Below are 16,568 nucleotides of genomic sequence, written 5' to 3'. Positions count from 1 at the left end.
TTTCTGCTGACCACTAATTACTGTTGGTCTCTTGGTAGGTGAGAGGTGTATTCCACTAATGCTGGCCATTGCTGAAAGGTAACCTTAATGGCCTCGCCCACCCTGTCTCCATGACGTGTGGTAACCCTCCTTGTTATCACTTCATGTGCTCTGAATATGTTAAGAGAAGCTCTTTGCATTGGTAAGGATGATTTTGGGCAGGTATAATAGCAAGTCATTTTTTTTCATCATGTGTTACCATCGGCTGTAGCTACAGCTAGCCATTAATAATAGATTTAACGAGTGAACATGTCCTTGTAATGAATGTTACTTCTTCTTCTGTCAGCAGGAACTCTATTCCCTGCCAAGTAGACTGTAACCACAGGATGCACGTTCTGTGGAATATTTACTTCATCAGCCACGATTTAGTAAAATTGAGGTACTGGTTCTGATCTCAGGTTTCTTTTGTATCTGTTACACTTAACAAGCCCTGATGAATAAGGGGGCTTGGTTCCTGATTCTATTGAAGATTTATACGTATATATGTGTCTCCCAAACAATATCAGTATGTCACTCAAATGTAAAATTTGGAGCAACCAGGGAAACGGCCCAACTTTGGGAACCACTTTATCATATCACTTCTTTCTAAAAGCACACCTGGCTAGGTTTTGCTAGCTTCCAGAGCTGTAGGAATGTGTGTGTGTTTCTGCAGGTAAAGGGAAAACACACAGCTATCTCACACCCCTCCCTATGGGCCATACACGGTGGAAGAAAGCCCATTTGTGACCAAGCCTACCAGATAAGTTGGAGGGACCATGATGATCCTACCACAATTGTGTCTGCTCAATTCATTATGCAGGCAATAGGTGAATAATATAATGGGGTTTAAAAAACCCCATCCTCTAGTATCATCTAAGGATTAGAGCAGTCATCCCAACAAGGCCAGTGCTAACAAAGCCACAATAAATTAGGGCTAAAAGTATCAAATGCAAAATAGTATATTGTATTAGTGGAAATCCAAGCCTGTCATTGCTGTCAGATCTGCAAAGCTATGTAACATTACCTGCACACCTTTTTACGACCAACATGACTGGCCTCTACTTTATCAGCGGGAATGTCTTTTGGACAAGTAGTGCTCCCAGTTCTGGAGATAGTCTTTCCACCTCTTCGTGGGAGAGACAGTGTTATATTGTATTTTAGCCTGGTTGTAGCTGTTTCCTGTTTAGAATGGCATGAAAACCCATTGTTTGGTAGTGTGCCCGGCAACCTGTTGTTGGGTGAAGCACTTTCCTTTCCAGTTTGATATAGTGTGAACTCCCCCCTAAGGTATCAGAGCCCTGTACATGACCATCAGTTGCATTACAGATGGACACCTTCATTTTTGTTGTTTTTTAGGCGGGGGAGATTAAGTGATTTTCCCAGAATCACAGGATGTTTGAGCCTCCCCAAGACTCGAACATGGATCCCCAGTTTCAAAGTCAGCCGCCCTAGATGTTAAGCCACACCATAGTTATCCATTATTAGGTCCAGTCTTTTAGCGATCTTTTGCTGGGCAAGGTGGCATTACAACCATCATACTACAGTGAGCTCATATGGAAACCCAAGGCAAAAGTCTTCAGTGAATAATTAACACTATTTGTGAACAGACCATAGGTTGTGAATACAGTTCTCTGTAAAACAAAACAAAAAAAACTTAGCACTATCATATTGTTATGACAATTTGCACACAATCAAACCTCCTTAGGCCTTAAAGACTTGTACCCCAAAAGGCAGTTAGTACGGGACTTTAGTGAGGCACTATACCCAATAACATGAGTTTTCATACATCAAGTAAAGATGAAGTGACACGGTGCATCACAAGGAAAGAAATCCCTTCCGAAAGTGCTGAATTAAGCCTGCCATAAAAAGCACCAAACTCTCATCCTGCTCATTTGATTCCATCCCTCCCACTTTTAAAAAACAACAAGCAATTCTCTCTCACAAAAGACATTTTGAGATACACAGCCACTGGGGGTTGTTTACTAATTAACTTGTCTATGACCAATGCCAGAGAAGCCATATGACCCTCAGTTACATCTCTTACTTCTTAGAATGAGTCAAGAGTAGAAAAAGTCATTGGAGGTCACTTTAAAAAAAAATTGTCCTTTATTTATTTCCCCAAGAAAGAGGTATGTGCCCCTTACCCTGCTCAAGGACACTGCATAACAATTCAAAGAGTGAGATTCTTTTTGTACCTTGAACCACCCCTAATTGCGATGATGGTTGAAAATAGTTGAAGAACATTCATAAATGTAATCAACATTGATTGTTTTTATGGTAATTTGTGTAAATGTGATTTCCTAGGTTCTTCATGGCTTTTTAATTGCTGGTATAAGCATTTACATAAACAAGGGACAAATTAGTAGGCCTGGGCGGAGTTCATGAAGCCACAAAAAAACTCCACCGTGCTCGCTGAGCTCTGCAAGCGGTGGAGTGAGTTAAGTCACGCTGCAGATTTTTCGTACCGGGAATATTACAGCGCAAACGACACCACCTGCAGCACAATAGGGTACAGCTTCTTTCTGCCCCTCGAGCTGATGTTCTACTCGAGTGGCAGCTTCCTCAACGCAAATGGCAGGTTTCTCAATTTGAGCGGTAATCACCTGCTGTGACAGCCCGTGTTGAGAAATCTCCCCAGGAAATAGTCTAGCGGTGGAGTTTCCTAGCTTGCTCTTGCCAAATTAACGTTGGTGACCCGTCAGAGAAGAAAAACTCAGCTCCATGCCACTACACAGAGTTTTTCAAAACTCTGCACTCTGTGCGGAGAGCAGAGTGGGGAAAACTCTGCAAACTCCACGAGTGGAGCAGTTTACCGCCCAGGCTAATGAAAGGTATTCTTTTTTTCATATTGTTTCTTTTGCACAGGACTGACCCAAGCGAACTAAGAGACAAAGATTAGTGGGTCCCTGTGTTTCAAACTTTTAAATGTGATTGAAGAAACCTGTTCCATCCAAATCTTTAATTCTGCATAGAAAAACCTTGCTGAGAGGGATTTTTCATGAGTGACGCATGGTGATGCAATGTGCCCCACACCTACTTAGTTTTGTAACTCGATCTTGAAGGATTACTGTATAGACAAGAATATGTGAGAGTTCTCATTAAAGGCAAGAGTAATTTATTATCTTTAAAAAAAATGTATTCACTGCCAAGGGCATTCAAAATAGATTACATACAAAAAATGTACAATGTTTACATTCAGTGGGTCTGGGAAACAGCATTCGCAATACAAATATTTTAAAGAGTCAGATTTACATTACAAATAGTAGGCAATTTAAAATTCATCATGGCTGCACAATAACTATTTAACAACTGCTTAATACTGCTCAGGTTGTGATGAACCAACGTGTCAAGACTGATATTGGTGAATTATTCGATGTAGGAGCCCCAGACCAGAGGAAGCAATACTCCGTTGTCATTCAAGGTGATCCTCAGCCGTACTCCTGAGATAGGGTCATCATCCATCACCAAAGCACAACAGTTGAATCTTCGTGTTTCTCAATGGCTGGTGAGGTTTTACTGTTCAATGATTTCTAATGGTTCTCTGCATGTCCTTTGATGGGATATGGTGTTTCAGCACTGAATGCTTATCAGAAAGGGAGATGGAGAGGGATCCTCAATAAATGCTGTCAGTGATATCAGCCACAGTGGTCCGAATCAAAGGCCAAAGAGATGTCACTTAGGCTGGAACCTGAAAGTTGAAAGGTACAAGGTCAGATAGGTCAAGTAGGTAATTTCCCATCCTTACAGTGCAGCAAGCAATTGAGGCATCATGAGCTCATAAAATATATTTTGCCTTGTTTCTAACGTTGGCGTGCAAAGAATTTGAATACATTTAACCAAGGTGAAGGGGGAGTCAGCACTGAAGAGATTGTGCCTCTTCAAATATGACAAGAGGTAGGTTAGTTCTTAAAAATGTGCTGCCATCAAATATTGTACTCCAGCAGCTGCCTCTTGTCTTCTCCAGTGTCACACCCTCTACTACACAGGAGCTACTCCACAGAATGCAAGACTCTGTGAAGTAGCTGTTTTGTAATCAGATGGATTATTTTTAACAATGTGACCCCGACCTAATAAATGCCAGTCTGAGACTCAAAGGGGCAGATACCAATGCTTACTCATGTGCCCCCTTTGCACCAGATTTTCAGAATTATTTTGCTCTTCTTTTGAAATCACAAAGCATCCATAGTGGGATTACAGCCAAGCTCTTGGTGGCTGTATTCTCAGATGATGCATCTATGAATTCATAAAAAGAAAGGGCCTGATTCACAAAGGTAAATTTAGACGAAAGTCTAACTTTATCACTTTCGTATTCACAAAGGGCGTTTACTACTTGTAAATGCCCTTTGTGAATACTGAAAGTCGTAAAGTTAGACTTTCATCTAACTTTACCTTTGTGAATCGAGTCCACTGTCTTTCTCTTCTAAAAGGTTCTGCACCCAATCTTTCCCAACATAGAGGTATTTCTTTGATGACAACTGCTATTGGACAACCCTACCGAAAAATCGCTCCTTCTCCAGCACCAATGGGATGGGATCCCTCAGTCTCTCCATGTCCATTGTTGGTTACATATTTCTCTAGACTCTTGAAAAGCTATGTATTTCGTTCCTTTTCAACACACCCAACTGTAATGTAATTTAAAACATTAATCAAAGGCCTTCTGTCAGAGGTGCTTCTGGAATTATGAGACTTTGAAGGGCCAATTGTACTCTTGAACGTCTGGAACAAGAATATTGTGGAGCACTAATACCATGGACAAAATATCGAGGGACAAAATATTGAATTGTAAATGCACAGAGGGACAGATATATTTACCATTCTTAACTCCACATAAATGAAGATATATGTCTATATATTTTTGGTACACATCTGTGGAATTAGGTGCAGAAAATCTGTTCATATTTACCTTTTGATATTTTGTCTTGCTTTTCTGTCAATTATATTAGTGTCTCCCAATATAGATATTCAGGAGGCACATTTGGAAGGCCAAATTATGGGACACAGTGAAAATTATGTAGCATAATGTATTACATTCTGTGAGAATACTATTCTGCTATTTTATCACACATTAATGCTGTTCTCCCAAAAAGCTTTGCCTCTCTTATACCAGTAAATCACGTGGATTAGGCAATCTAGAGAGTAGGTAATGTTTGCCATGGCGCGGCATCATGTGTTATTTTTTATCATTCTAAACCAGCAATACATTTATTTGTGGATATCTGAAATCTATGTAGCATAGGGTGGATTGTTTGGTAAGTGCAGCAAGCCCAAAATTGTATGGAAGAAGCGCCTGGCTACCCTCACGGGTGACAAGCAGCACTGTACAAATCCACCATACATCTACATTACATTCCAGTGACCCCATCGATTAGTGATGGTTGGTTGTGTGATCCTTTCAATCTGATAGTACTCACACGCTCACTCACATTCACAGAAAACAAAAGCATCAAAATCTTACCTCACCCTACTTAGAAAGTATGTAGTCGCACAACTTGAGAGTGTTTTTCATAATCTGGATCATGTCCTCGAGCTGGTAGATAGAGAGAATGGAAACGAGTAGGCTATTTAGATGTGACAACATGCATAAAAGATGACTTATTATTCTCAAAAATTGCAAACTGTGGGCATTGCCAGTAACTGGTTGATCCCAGGGAATAGGAGATTTTTTCTCTGTTGCTCAAAGCCAATGCCAGCCAAATCCTTTGCCTGGTTTAGAAGTGAGGATATTAAAAGCTAAATTTGCTCCTAGGGTGTAAAGGAATTTTTGATCCCATAGTTCCTTGCTCGTCCACAAATACGATCAAACCCTGTGTGCTTTGTTCTCTTCTCTCACAGAAGAGGTTAGTTTTGGAGTCAGAAGGGTGATTGTTTTAATTAATTCCTGTTTCCAACAAGAGATAGCTTCCACCTCTGTCCATTTACTGTGCACTAAAACCAGCGATGAAGTTACGAAATCAGTTCTAGCTCTCTAAGGGTACCAGTGGATGAGAGACAGATTGTGTTGCTACACCATGCACTTCTTGGTAATATTGTAATGAATTCCTTTTGTTTCTGAGAATGGAGTGCAGTTTCCATGGGCAGTTATTCATGTGATATCTTGTGGAATTACTTTGATTTGTGTAGATGGAATGGAAGAGACAGAGTTTGAGAGGGAGGGCACATGAACTTGATGATATAGAATTTTAAAGAAGACTCACATATTTCTCAGCTGCAATGGTGGGCATGTCGAAGGCATCCCTATGTTCCGGTGGTGTTACTTCTTCAAGCAGATTATATGGATCCTGAAAATATAATTTAAAATCTCAGCATTACCAAGACGGTTGTCAAAGCATCTAGACTCTCATGAGTCTCACAGAGGCGGAAGTCACGAAAGGCTGCACACCTCAAGAAACTAAAAAACTAAGAAAAACATTTGTACAAGAAATAGCATACTATGTTCACTTCCTATTTGGGCATTTCACGGCCTTAGCACCTTGTGTTCATCACCTTTAAAAACTGCTACTTTTGTGAGTAATGGACCAAATATGCAGAAACAGTGAATAATGGTAAGCTGACAGTGTACAAGTGTGCCTCTACCAGAAGTGTTCACTCTGCTCTTTACCAAAGAAATTGTGTATGTCTCTTTCTAAACAATACAGTATATGCCTTATCTGATGAATACCATCCTGGCTCCCAAAGTTCTCGCCTACCATTGACACATCGCTCACCTCCACTACATTGTAAAAAGCATCAAGAAATTAATTACTGGGAGTAGTTGCCAAGCAGTGTAAGATGGGGGCTGCATTTTACGCTAGCTCTGTGCCAGTTCGAGAATCCTGCTGAATCCGACCCTTATGCTACCTTATTTCAGCAGTAAGCACCGGTGCGGCGGCCCATATACTAACCCCCTTTTTTGCCCACCGAAGCCCATCCAGGGAGCCCGGGATGAAAGCGAATTTTGGCGATCTACAGCCTGGGTGTTCGTACGACCTGCCTGGAGACGGGCCTGCCGGTGAGAAACATCACCTGAAGCTGTGAACTCACAGTGGTGAACCCCCCTGTGCATCAACTCCTGGGGTGCGCAAGGGATAGAAGACAGCCCAGTGGCCGGGGTGTGGCACGAAGCCGCTTTAACTTTCAAACGGTGGCCCAAAACAGCAGAACAGGTACCTTAGAGTGGAGGAGACGGACTGGGCACCACACGTGGCCAGGGCTGCAACTGCAGACTGGGTGAGCCAACTATAGGGCGACCTTTTCACCAATGCAAACATACATGTTGCGGCCCCAATGCTTGTACCCTTTGTCCTACTCAAGCCCATGCAGGGAGTCAGGGATGAAAGAAAAGCATTAGGCAAACAACAATATGCCGGAAGACTGGCCTGCTGCCAACGTACCCAACTTGGAGCTGCAATGCCACAGCAGCGATCCACCTTTACCTCCACATTGACTCTGGGGCACAGAGAGGGAGAGGAACAGCCACATGGGAGGGGAGTGGTAGGGACCGCTTTTCACTATTAGACAGCCAAATCGGCTTATGACAGCCCAGCCGAATTGGTGGGTCAGAGTAGAGGAGATTGGATGGGCAGCATGAGCATCCAGGACTAAGATTTACAGCCCAGGTGGGCCGGGACTCACACAAGATGTCACGTCCCAAAGGTAGGAGACTGGACACATGACTTCAACCTCAGGAGGTGATCCCCCTCTGGGAGTCCAGAAGTCCTGGGAGACTGCTACGGCCAATGGGGGGCAGTGACGGTCACACATGCCTAGCCTTACTCCACCCCTGATCACTGTGGTGCCTCAGAAGAACACCTGGAGAGAGGAGGGGAGAGAGGGGGGGGCCCAGCCCTGGACCAGTAAGACATGGCCTCACAGAGACCAGCGTGGGCAGATGTCCCCTGCATTGTGTGTAGGGGGGACCCTTCGGTCCCCTGCCAGCTGGTAGACCTGCTAGAGGGCGTGGGGGACCAGCACTCAGGGAAATTCCTCACAGAATAGTTCAGAACCAGGGCCCCGGATTGTGAGCTATCCCCCTACTTCGTTCTGGAAAGGGCACACAGGGTGCTGGCCCCATGCCCTCTGCCGGTGGCACCGCCTAGAGCCATTATCATTAGGGTACTGAACTTTGTAGGCAGAACCTCTATCCTGCGGCAGGCACACCAACATCCAGACGTCCGTTTCACCGACTCCAAGTTTATCCTCTTCCCCGATTACACTGTTTAGTGCAGCTCCTTTGTAAATGTTTCTTTGAGGTTAAATGAAAAGTCAGGGCTATGTACATTGAATGTGCTGATACACCCTGCCAAACTAAAAGTTATGCATCGGTGGGGAACCATTTTTATTTTAGAGCCCGAAAGAGGCCTGGGTCTGAGCGGTGGAAACGAAACAACTGCCCATATCAACAAAGGAGCCAATGACATCTCGGGAGACAGAAGGGTTTCAACCATCCCACTCTAGGCTGAAATGCAGAAGACTGATAGGAGGTCAACTCTGGTCATAACAGGAGGACAAGCATAGGGCATCCTCCTCATAGAGCTCTGGTGATTTCCGGGGAGGGACCCTACTAGTGGATGATGAGACATTGTTCAGCAGTATAGAGGAGGGGTTCGGTCCCCTTCCTTTCTTTCCTCCATGTAGAGCTACAAGTGTTTTCTCATTCGCTGAGGGGGAAGAGACACATTGCCTCTGGAGAGAGGGGCTGGCCCGAGGCAAAGCACTCCCCACTACACAAGATTATTGTGGTTACTTTATTTTGATTTAGTATTACACTGTATTGTATGTTGTTTCTATTGGGGTTGCTTGTTTTAGCGGCGACAAATGCTTCCACTTTAAAGGTGTTGAGTAGAGGGTTGTTGGGGGGACAGTTGGGTACTTTAGGGTTGATTTTGGTCACAATACTACGGTATTTGGTCCTAGATTTCTTTAGTATGTGCGGCTGTTATACACGAAGCTATGGGCTAGGGTCAGGGTGAACAGCATGTACTCACAGCAGATTCAGATAGACATAGGCCTGCTGTCTCCTCTCCTGCTCACTCTTGCAACTGAACCACAGACCAAATAGATTGGGGGGACGTGCAGGTGTAGAGCTTGAGGTATGGCAAGAAATTAGAGGGCCGCATCTGTTTGTATGCAGACAATGTCCTCCTTTATATCCAGCGCCTAAACCAATCCATCCTATGGCTAATTCATATTCTTAAAATCTGCAAAGAAGTGTCAGGCCTGAGGGTGACCTGGGGGGAATCAGCCATAAAACCTATGGTGGGTTCTCCTCCAGAGTTACTTCCAGACTCCCCGGCGATCTGGAACATTTAAATGCTTGGTGTTAGACTTGTCAGTCGTATGGTGGTCTTACCCCAATTTTTTTGGCTGCACATTTTGCTGAATCTTTTGTTGGCCTTAAGACTTTGAGCACTTTGCCACTGCTAATCAGTGCTAAAGGGCATGTGCTTCTTCCCTAAACATGTGTGCAATTGGTGTATACTTAATTGACCTATTTAATTGACTTGTACGTCCCGTGTAAGGTGGTATACCATATACCCAGCCTCTGTAAATTAATGCCACTAGTGTCCTGCAGCCATGATTGTCCCACCAACAGCAGAAGCCTGTCAAACCCATCTCGGCCTGTCACTGCAGTGCCATTGTGGGCAGTTTACTGCCACTTCAACTTGGCATTTAAAACTACTTTCCAAGCCTCAAACTCCCATTTTATTACATATAAGTCACCCCTAAGGTAGGCCTTAGGTAGGCCTTAGCCCAGGGTGGTATGTAAGCAAAAGGTAGGGCATTTACTTTATGGTTTACATGTCCTGGTAGTGACAAACAACATATTTAATTTTTCACTCCTGTGAGGCCCACTCCTCCCATAGATTAGCATCAGGAATTCCTTAATACACGTTTTAAGCTATAATTCCTGATCAGAGAGGAGTAGCTGTTTCCTGTTTCATATGTTTGTAATGGTAGTGATAAACCCTACTTACTGGTGAAGTTGAATTTAACATTACTGTTTTAGAAATGCCACTATTAGAAAGTGGACATTTCTCTGTACTTACTGCTTTGTGTGCCTGACAACCCATCTCCAATACATGTGTGGGGTGGCGGACAGCTATGCTTTGTGCATTCCCTCTAGACAGCCACAACACAGGAAGGATAGGTGTGTTTGAGTACCCATCTACATATATCTGCATTCTGATGGCCTTGCCTGGGCTGGATGGAATGGAGAGGTTAACACTTCACTTGAATAGGTAGTATCCTGTCCCCACACAAAGGACTGATTACACCCCACAGATAGCCTGGCAGACAGGACTCGCCTGTAAGAGGAACATGTGCACTTCAGAGAGCTGCCTTGAAGTCACCCCACGCCACAACAAAGATAATTTTGGGTATAAGTACTTGATTTCTGACCCCCCAAAATTAGACACTTCTGGATCTTGAACTTGAATCTCTGTTACAAGGACAGCTGTGCTGCTCAAATAACTAATCTTTGGACTGCAGGCTTGGAAGGTTTGCTTTTCTCTTGTGTTGCCCTGCTGACTGCTGCTCTTTGACTCTGCTGAAGGAGAGCTGGACTCTACCTTCCCTCCAAGTGGTCTCCAAGGGCTTATTGGCTTGCCTCCTCTTGCTTGAGACTCAGGGATATCAAAGTTTCTACCCCTATCCCTGAACTCACTGGATGTGGGCCAGATACTTGCAGCACGGAATTTGACGCATCTTCTGTCTGTGTATAGCAGAACGGGTGCATCGATCCAGTTGAGCAAGTAAAATGAGCACATCATATCGAAACCAGCACTTTGCCTTCAGAGATCGATGCATCAGACAGCGTATCACCACGACTGCTGCTTGGTGAGATTGATGCATACCCTCGACTGCGTGGTAGAATCCAATGCGTCAATTTCTCGACACCTCTTCACTCCAGCACCCGTCTTCAGGACTGACGCATCGCCTTCACTACATGGCACAGATCGACACATCTCGCTGTTTGCGACCAGGAAAGGTGCTTTGTTCACTGGGTCCTGCGTGGCTCCTTTAGCTGGCCTGCGCTTCCATGTAGACAGCCTGATATTTGACTTCATCCCGGTCCAGCACAACTTAAAGTAACCTTTTTAGCGCAACTTGCTTCTAAGCACTTTACTGCATTTATGCATTTAAAATTCAATATCTCAACGTCTGTACATTGGATTTTTGTCATTTTGTATCTAATATGATATCCTGCTTTTTCGCAACCTGTTTGGAGTCTTTTTGTGGTGTATTCATTGTGTTACTGTGTGTGTGTTGCACAAATACTTTACACATTGCCTCTTAAGATAAGCCTCATCAGAGGATGAGCACAGGTGTGGATCTAGCTTACCCTGACAGGGATTATGGCTTCTGCTTCGACAGGGTGCATACTTTTGCCAATCAGAATCCCAATGTCTAACACTTAAGCATGCGCATATCAAGAGACCCACAGGAACGCTGGGACAGGAAAATCACCCCTTTGACACGCAAATTTAAGGGATATATGGCAAGATGGAGCTCCCTTCCCCGATCATTATGGGGCATATAGCCCTCTTCAAAATAGTGGCCTTGCCATAGCTGTTATAAGTTTTGCAACACTAGCCCCACAAAATCTATACCCATTAATTTACAACCCTACAAGCCATCATCAATAGAGAAACGTAGAGAGGATCTGCGCTGTGAATCTCCCATAAGAAGTGCATGCAATCCCCTTATGATGGCGGACTAGGGGCAGTAGACATCAGACTGTATTACTAGTCAGTCCACCTGCTTGCGGTTAATGACTGGATCTTTGGGGATCGGGGGGACCCAGCTATGAGACTCGAGGGGACTCTCGTAACCGGGCAGGACCCAGGGTTTTGGCTGCATGGGGAGATCCCCCTGCCCACTCTCCTGGCTATTTTAGCTATTCCCGTGATTAGCTGGAAAGAGGCTCTACAGTGGGTCGGATAGTGTAGGGTGCCCACTAGGAATAAGCCACTGTGGATAAGTACATGGCTATTGGAAATGGTAGGGGTCCAGGGCACTGAGATAAGTTGGGGATCCCTAAATTGGGAGATGTCTGGCAGACACACCATATGATGTTCTATGACCTACTCAAAGCTGAATACAATTTACACATATCCCAGTTCTTTCTTTTCTTAGAGCGCTGACATGCACCGGTTAGGCTTCTAGACACACCCCGACTAGAATCAGCAAAGGAATACAAATACTTGGGTGTTCTACTAGATAACAAAGGCTCTTTCAACCCTCATATGGAAACACTGAAACAATAAAGGTAATACAATATCCTTTGCCAAGAAAACATTTAAAAAAGTGATTGCCAGGCCCTCTCTGAGCCCTCTATTAGAGGTTATCCAAGCCAAACTCCTTCCAAAGATAACATACGAGAGCGAGGCAATAAGAGGAAGAGACACCACTAGTGTGGAAAAATAATCCCCAGATCGTTTAGAACAATCTTCAGCATCCCAAAATACACCTCCACTGCCCAAATAAGGATAGAGTTTGGGTTACAGAAGCATCTACTGGCCAGAAGGGGTGCATGTATAAAATGCTGGCACATGATCAGAGGGGCAGAGCAAGATACACTGACCTGTCAACTTTGGGTTGACCTATCACTAAGAAAGAACTTACCGGTGGGAACGAATCTTAGAGACTCCTTAAGTCAACTTGGTCTGGAGAACCTATGGGCAACATCAGTGTCCCACACCAGTTTCAAGAAAGTGGTTAACAAGACCATCAAAGCACTGTCATTGGAAGAAGATAAGCTTGCACTTGCGAAGAGAGTACATGCCTGGTACGTACTAAACAACTATGCAGCAGCCAAACTACCAAAACATTTTAGTTATGGATTCAATATCCATCTGAAAGAGAAATTGTTACAATACAGGATAGGTATAATGCCGCTCTTACCCCACCTTCCACCATGGAAGATGAAACCCAGAGACAACATCGGTCAACTATGTAGCCTCGGAACGGAAGATCTCGTGCACATAGTTTGCAACTGCAAAAGCCTAGTACAAGAATAACTTCTACTTTTGCTACCTCTTTTTAATCTATACGAGATTCATTCCTGCAGACAGGCAGTGCTGATTTGTTTCAAATTTGTCAACGTGCAATTGACCTGTCGATTTACAAAATTTCTCGATATTGCAGAGAAGAGACTGAAGTTAGAACCATTCTAGCCCGGCACATCGCACAACTCCAATAAGCATTACAATACAACCAACACACAATATAGGACTGCTTAGCAGAAAGACCATCATAGGAGACACTTGGTCCCATGAATCTCATAAGCCTAGTCTGCATAGCGGCACGTCGCACAAGATCTATTTATATGCAAATCTATGCAAGATTCCCTTTCAGGCAAAACAACATCAGCACGGGAAAGGACAAATGGAGCACAGAGCAGCTTTCTTTCGATTTTAACCCAAAGACTCACAAAATGGACATAATTGGACAAATATTCCCTTTTAACCTTGCTATTTAACACAATCAATCTTATTTAATCACTTATGCTATGTGTATGCAACAGTTTTAATTAATGATGCATAATCACAATTACCAATTGCCGGTCAGGCACAAGGCACACATATCACCTCTCACAGAGTACAGCCCATAAGAAATCTGACTCATGCTGTCAGCTTGTGGTAGGAAGGACAGATCTTGGTTATACAGAACTCTGGTGATAAACGTTCCAGACCTGCTAAACAGGAAAGAAAGGAATCAGACCTGCGGCCCTTGGATGATAACATATGGATTGAGACAAACAATGGCAAGTGGAGAATTGGAAATATTGCCTCTCTTGAGATTAGACCAGGTTAAAAAATGTCATAGAATGTATTACACCCCTGACAGGCTGTGGAGGATGGGGAGCGACAGTGGCCCTGCATATCTCCATTGCGGACAGGCCAGAGGTTCTCTTATGCATGTGGTATAGGAATGCTGGGTGATTCACGTGTGTTGGAACCTGCTTTCCTCCAACCTAGAAATGGTATGTCGATTTCTGATAGAACGCAACCCTGTATTGGGAATCATGGAAGTATTCCACGCATGGGATGGGTAAGGGGACAAAAACTGATGGGTGGGATAGGTTGTGTTTTGGCTAAACATCACATAGCGGGCCATTGGAGATTCATGGGGCCCCCCAAACTCAAAACGACTAAAAGGGGTGAATTACTGCTCTTTAGTTAAGGAAGCAGTGTGTAGGTCCAGAGGATGCCCACAAAAGTATGATAGAATCTGGGGACAGTGGAAAGAGCAGTAAAAAATGCCCAGAGCAGACAACCCATAGGAAGTTCTTGGGGAAAAGCACACAGTTGTCTGGAGCACAGATCCATCCATAGTTTACCGTACTGGTCGCAGTTGACTTAAGTGGGGTCTACTTCATGGTATTCTGGAATTAAATGGGTTGTTGTGCAAGGGGAGCATGGGGTGGATGACGATGCAGTGTTACAGTATTGTGATCTTAAAATTGTTAAAAACTCAATCAAAAGATTTTTTTATTTTAAAGAAAGAAATTACTATCCAGCTACAGGACGAATCAACAAGAATTGCCTCTTGTGCAATAGCGGCTCTCGAATCAGGGTTAAATGGAGCAATGAAGCGCCACTAATCTGTTCACTTCACTATCAAAGCCAACCCTGCAGTTGTGCGAGCTGGATTTTCCCACAACTTTTGATGTTATTGACTCAAGTCCTACAAACTAGCATGGAATTTTCAGGCTGGCAGAAATCCTTCAATATGGTGGGCTGTATGTATGCCAGGGCAGTGGAGTACATGCCTTCACTGCCCTGTCCAAATGGAGTACATTATTTGATGGGCTGGCCCATCCATCAACACTACAATATTTGTGATGTTCAGATTATAGAAATATCTATGCATACATACATGCAATACCAGTGCAGAGTGTTAGGTTACCTAGAAAGAGCTGGGACTGCTGTTGTGGATGACGTAATTCTTAGAGAATCATAGTACATGTTTCTGGATTGACAGCTATTGGTTAAGGTATGCACCACCTTTTTTGGTGCTGGTGCATTTTTCTAAACTATTCATCTAGTCTGAGCATTTCATTGCCTTGCTTTTGTTAGCCGCTGAGCATCTTCATCACCCCTGTCATACCCCTCAGTCAATAGGCAGAGACCTGTGCAGTTATTGGCTTGGATAATTTAAACAAACATTTGCAATACAATAGGTCTTAGTTTTGCGAGAGTTAGAGCTATTGACGTTGTAAATGACAACGTCTTTTACCTATGTGTCTTGGTTTGGAGTGTAGTTGATGTATGTGGTGTTGAGATGAATTATGTGGGTTGTATTGGAATTGTTAGTTGTGGAATTGTGTGGGATGGAATTGTATGGTGTATTTCTGTGGTGGAATTATGTGGCATGGTGAATAGAAAGGGGTGAGAGCTGCACAGAATAGATAGAAAGGAAGATACACAGGAATAGGTAGTTTGTTCATGAAGTGATGATTGAATTTGAGATAGAGGAGCAGAAAGCGTGTGTGAGAAAGAAGGGGAGAGCAAGCCACAGACGCATAAAGAGGGAGCACATGTGCACGCAGAATACACCCGAAGAAGAGGAGGAGAGCGTGGGTTTGAGGGACGACATTTTTTTAAAAGGCCAGGAAAGAAACTGTGCTTGAAGACTTGAAGTGAACCATGTGAGAGAGGTGGGAACAGAGCGTGAGAGAGCGTGAGGTGCGAGAAAGTAAGAGACAGAGATAGATAGCGGTACGAATAGAAGGGGCCCATATGGGGGAGGTAAGAGTTGGACCAGTGCAGAGCGTGAGATGGTACAGGAAGGTAGCCTGTGTGAGCAGGCAGTATAGAGAGGAGACAGGGAGTGTGAGAGAGGGATGAGAGGGGCAGTGGTCTTGCGAGATGAGAAGGGGTACCATAAGTGTGAGGGAGAGATGAGGGGGCAGTGGTTGTGTAGGGGAGAGATGACAGGGTTGGTGACAGTGCAAGTGAGAGATGTGGTAGATTGGAATTCTTTGTTGTGGAATTGTGTGGTGTGGTGTGAAGTTGTGTAGTGGAAATATGTGGCATGGTGTGCTGTGGAATTATGCGGACAAAATTGAAGAGTGACGATGGTGGCAGGAAATGGGAAGCCTATGGGCAGGCGGAAGCCCATATACTAGATACAGTATGTCTCAATTTGAGACAGCCAGAGACTTAAAAAACATGACTTCATCTAGCTTTGTAGTTTACCATCAGAGAGATACTTGAATAGTGCTGCAATGCTTTGCCTGTGCCAGCGCACATGTGTTCTCTTCCGCGTTCTCAGAGTGAGGCAGAGAACAATATAGAGTGACCAAGCAGATATTGTGGTTTATGAATCGGTGGTAGCAGTATGCCCGACAAAGAAAATGGCTGCGTGTGCTTTGGCCATGATGTAGGGGCAGTGGACAAAATTGTAGATGCAGAAATGATGAGTGCTAATAAATATGCAACGTCATCCTGCCCTTGGGAGAATGTCCACGAAAGCAGCACACATGTACAAATGTAATCCTAGGAAAATCACCTGTACATGCAATTACAGTATAATCCTATTTAAGAAAAGAAACATATGTAGCAGGT

The sequence above is a fragment of the Triturus cristatus genome, chromosome 2_2 (genome assembly GCF_964204655.1).
Source record: "Triturus cristatus chromosome 2_2, aTriCri1.1, whole genome shotgun sequence".
NCBI classification, from domain to species: Eukaryota; Metazoa; Chordata; class Amphibia; order Caudata; family Salamandridae; genus Triturus; species Triturus cristatus.
The sequence above is the reverse complement of the archived record's forward strand: the minus strand, read 5'-3'. Positions refer to the sequence as shown.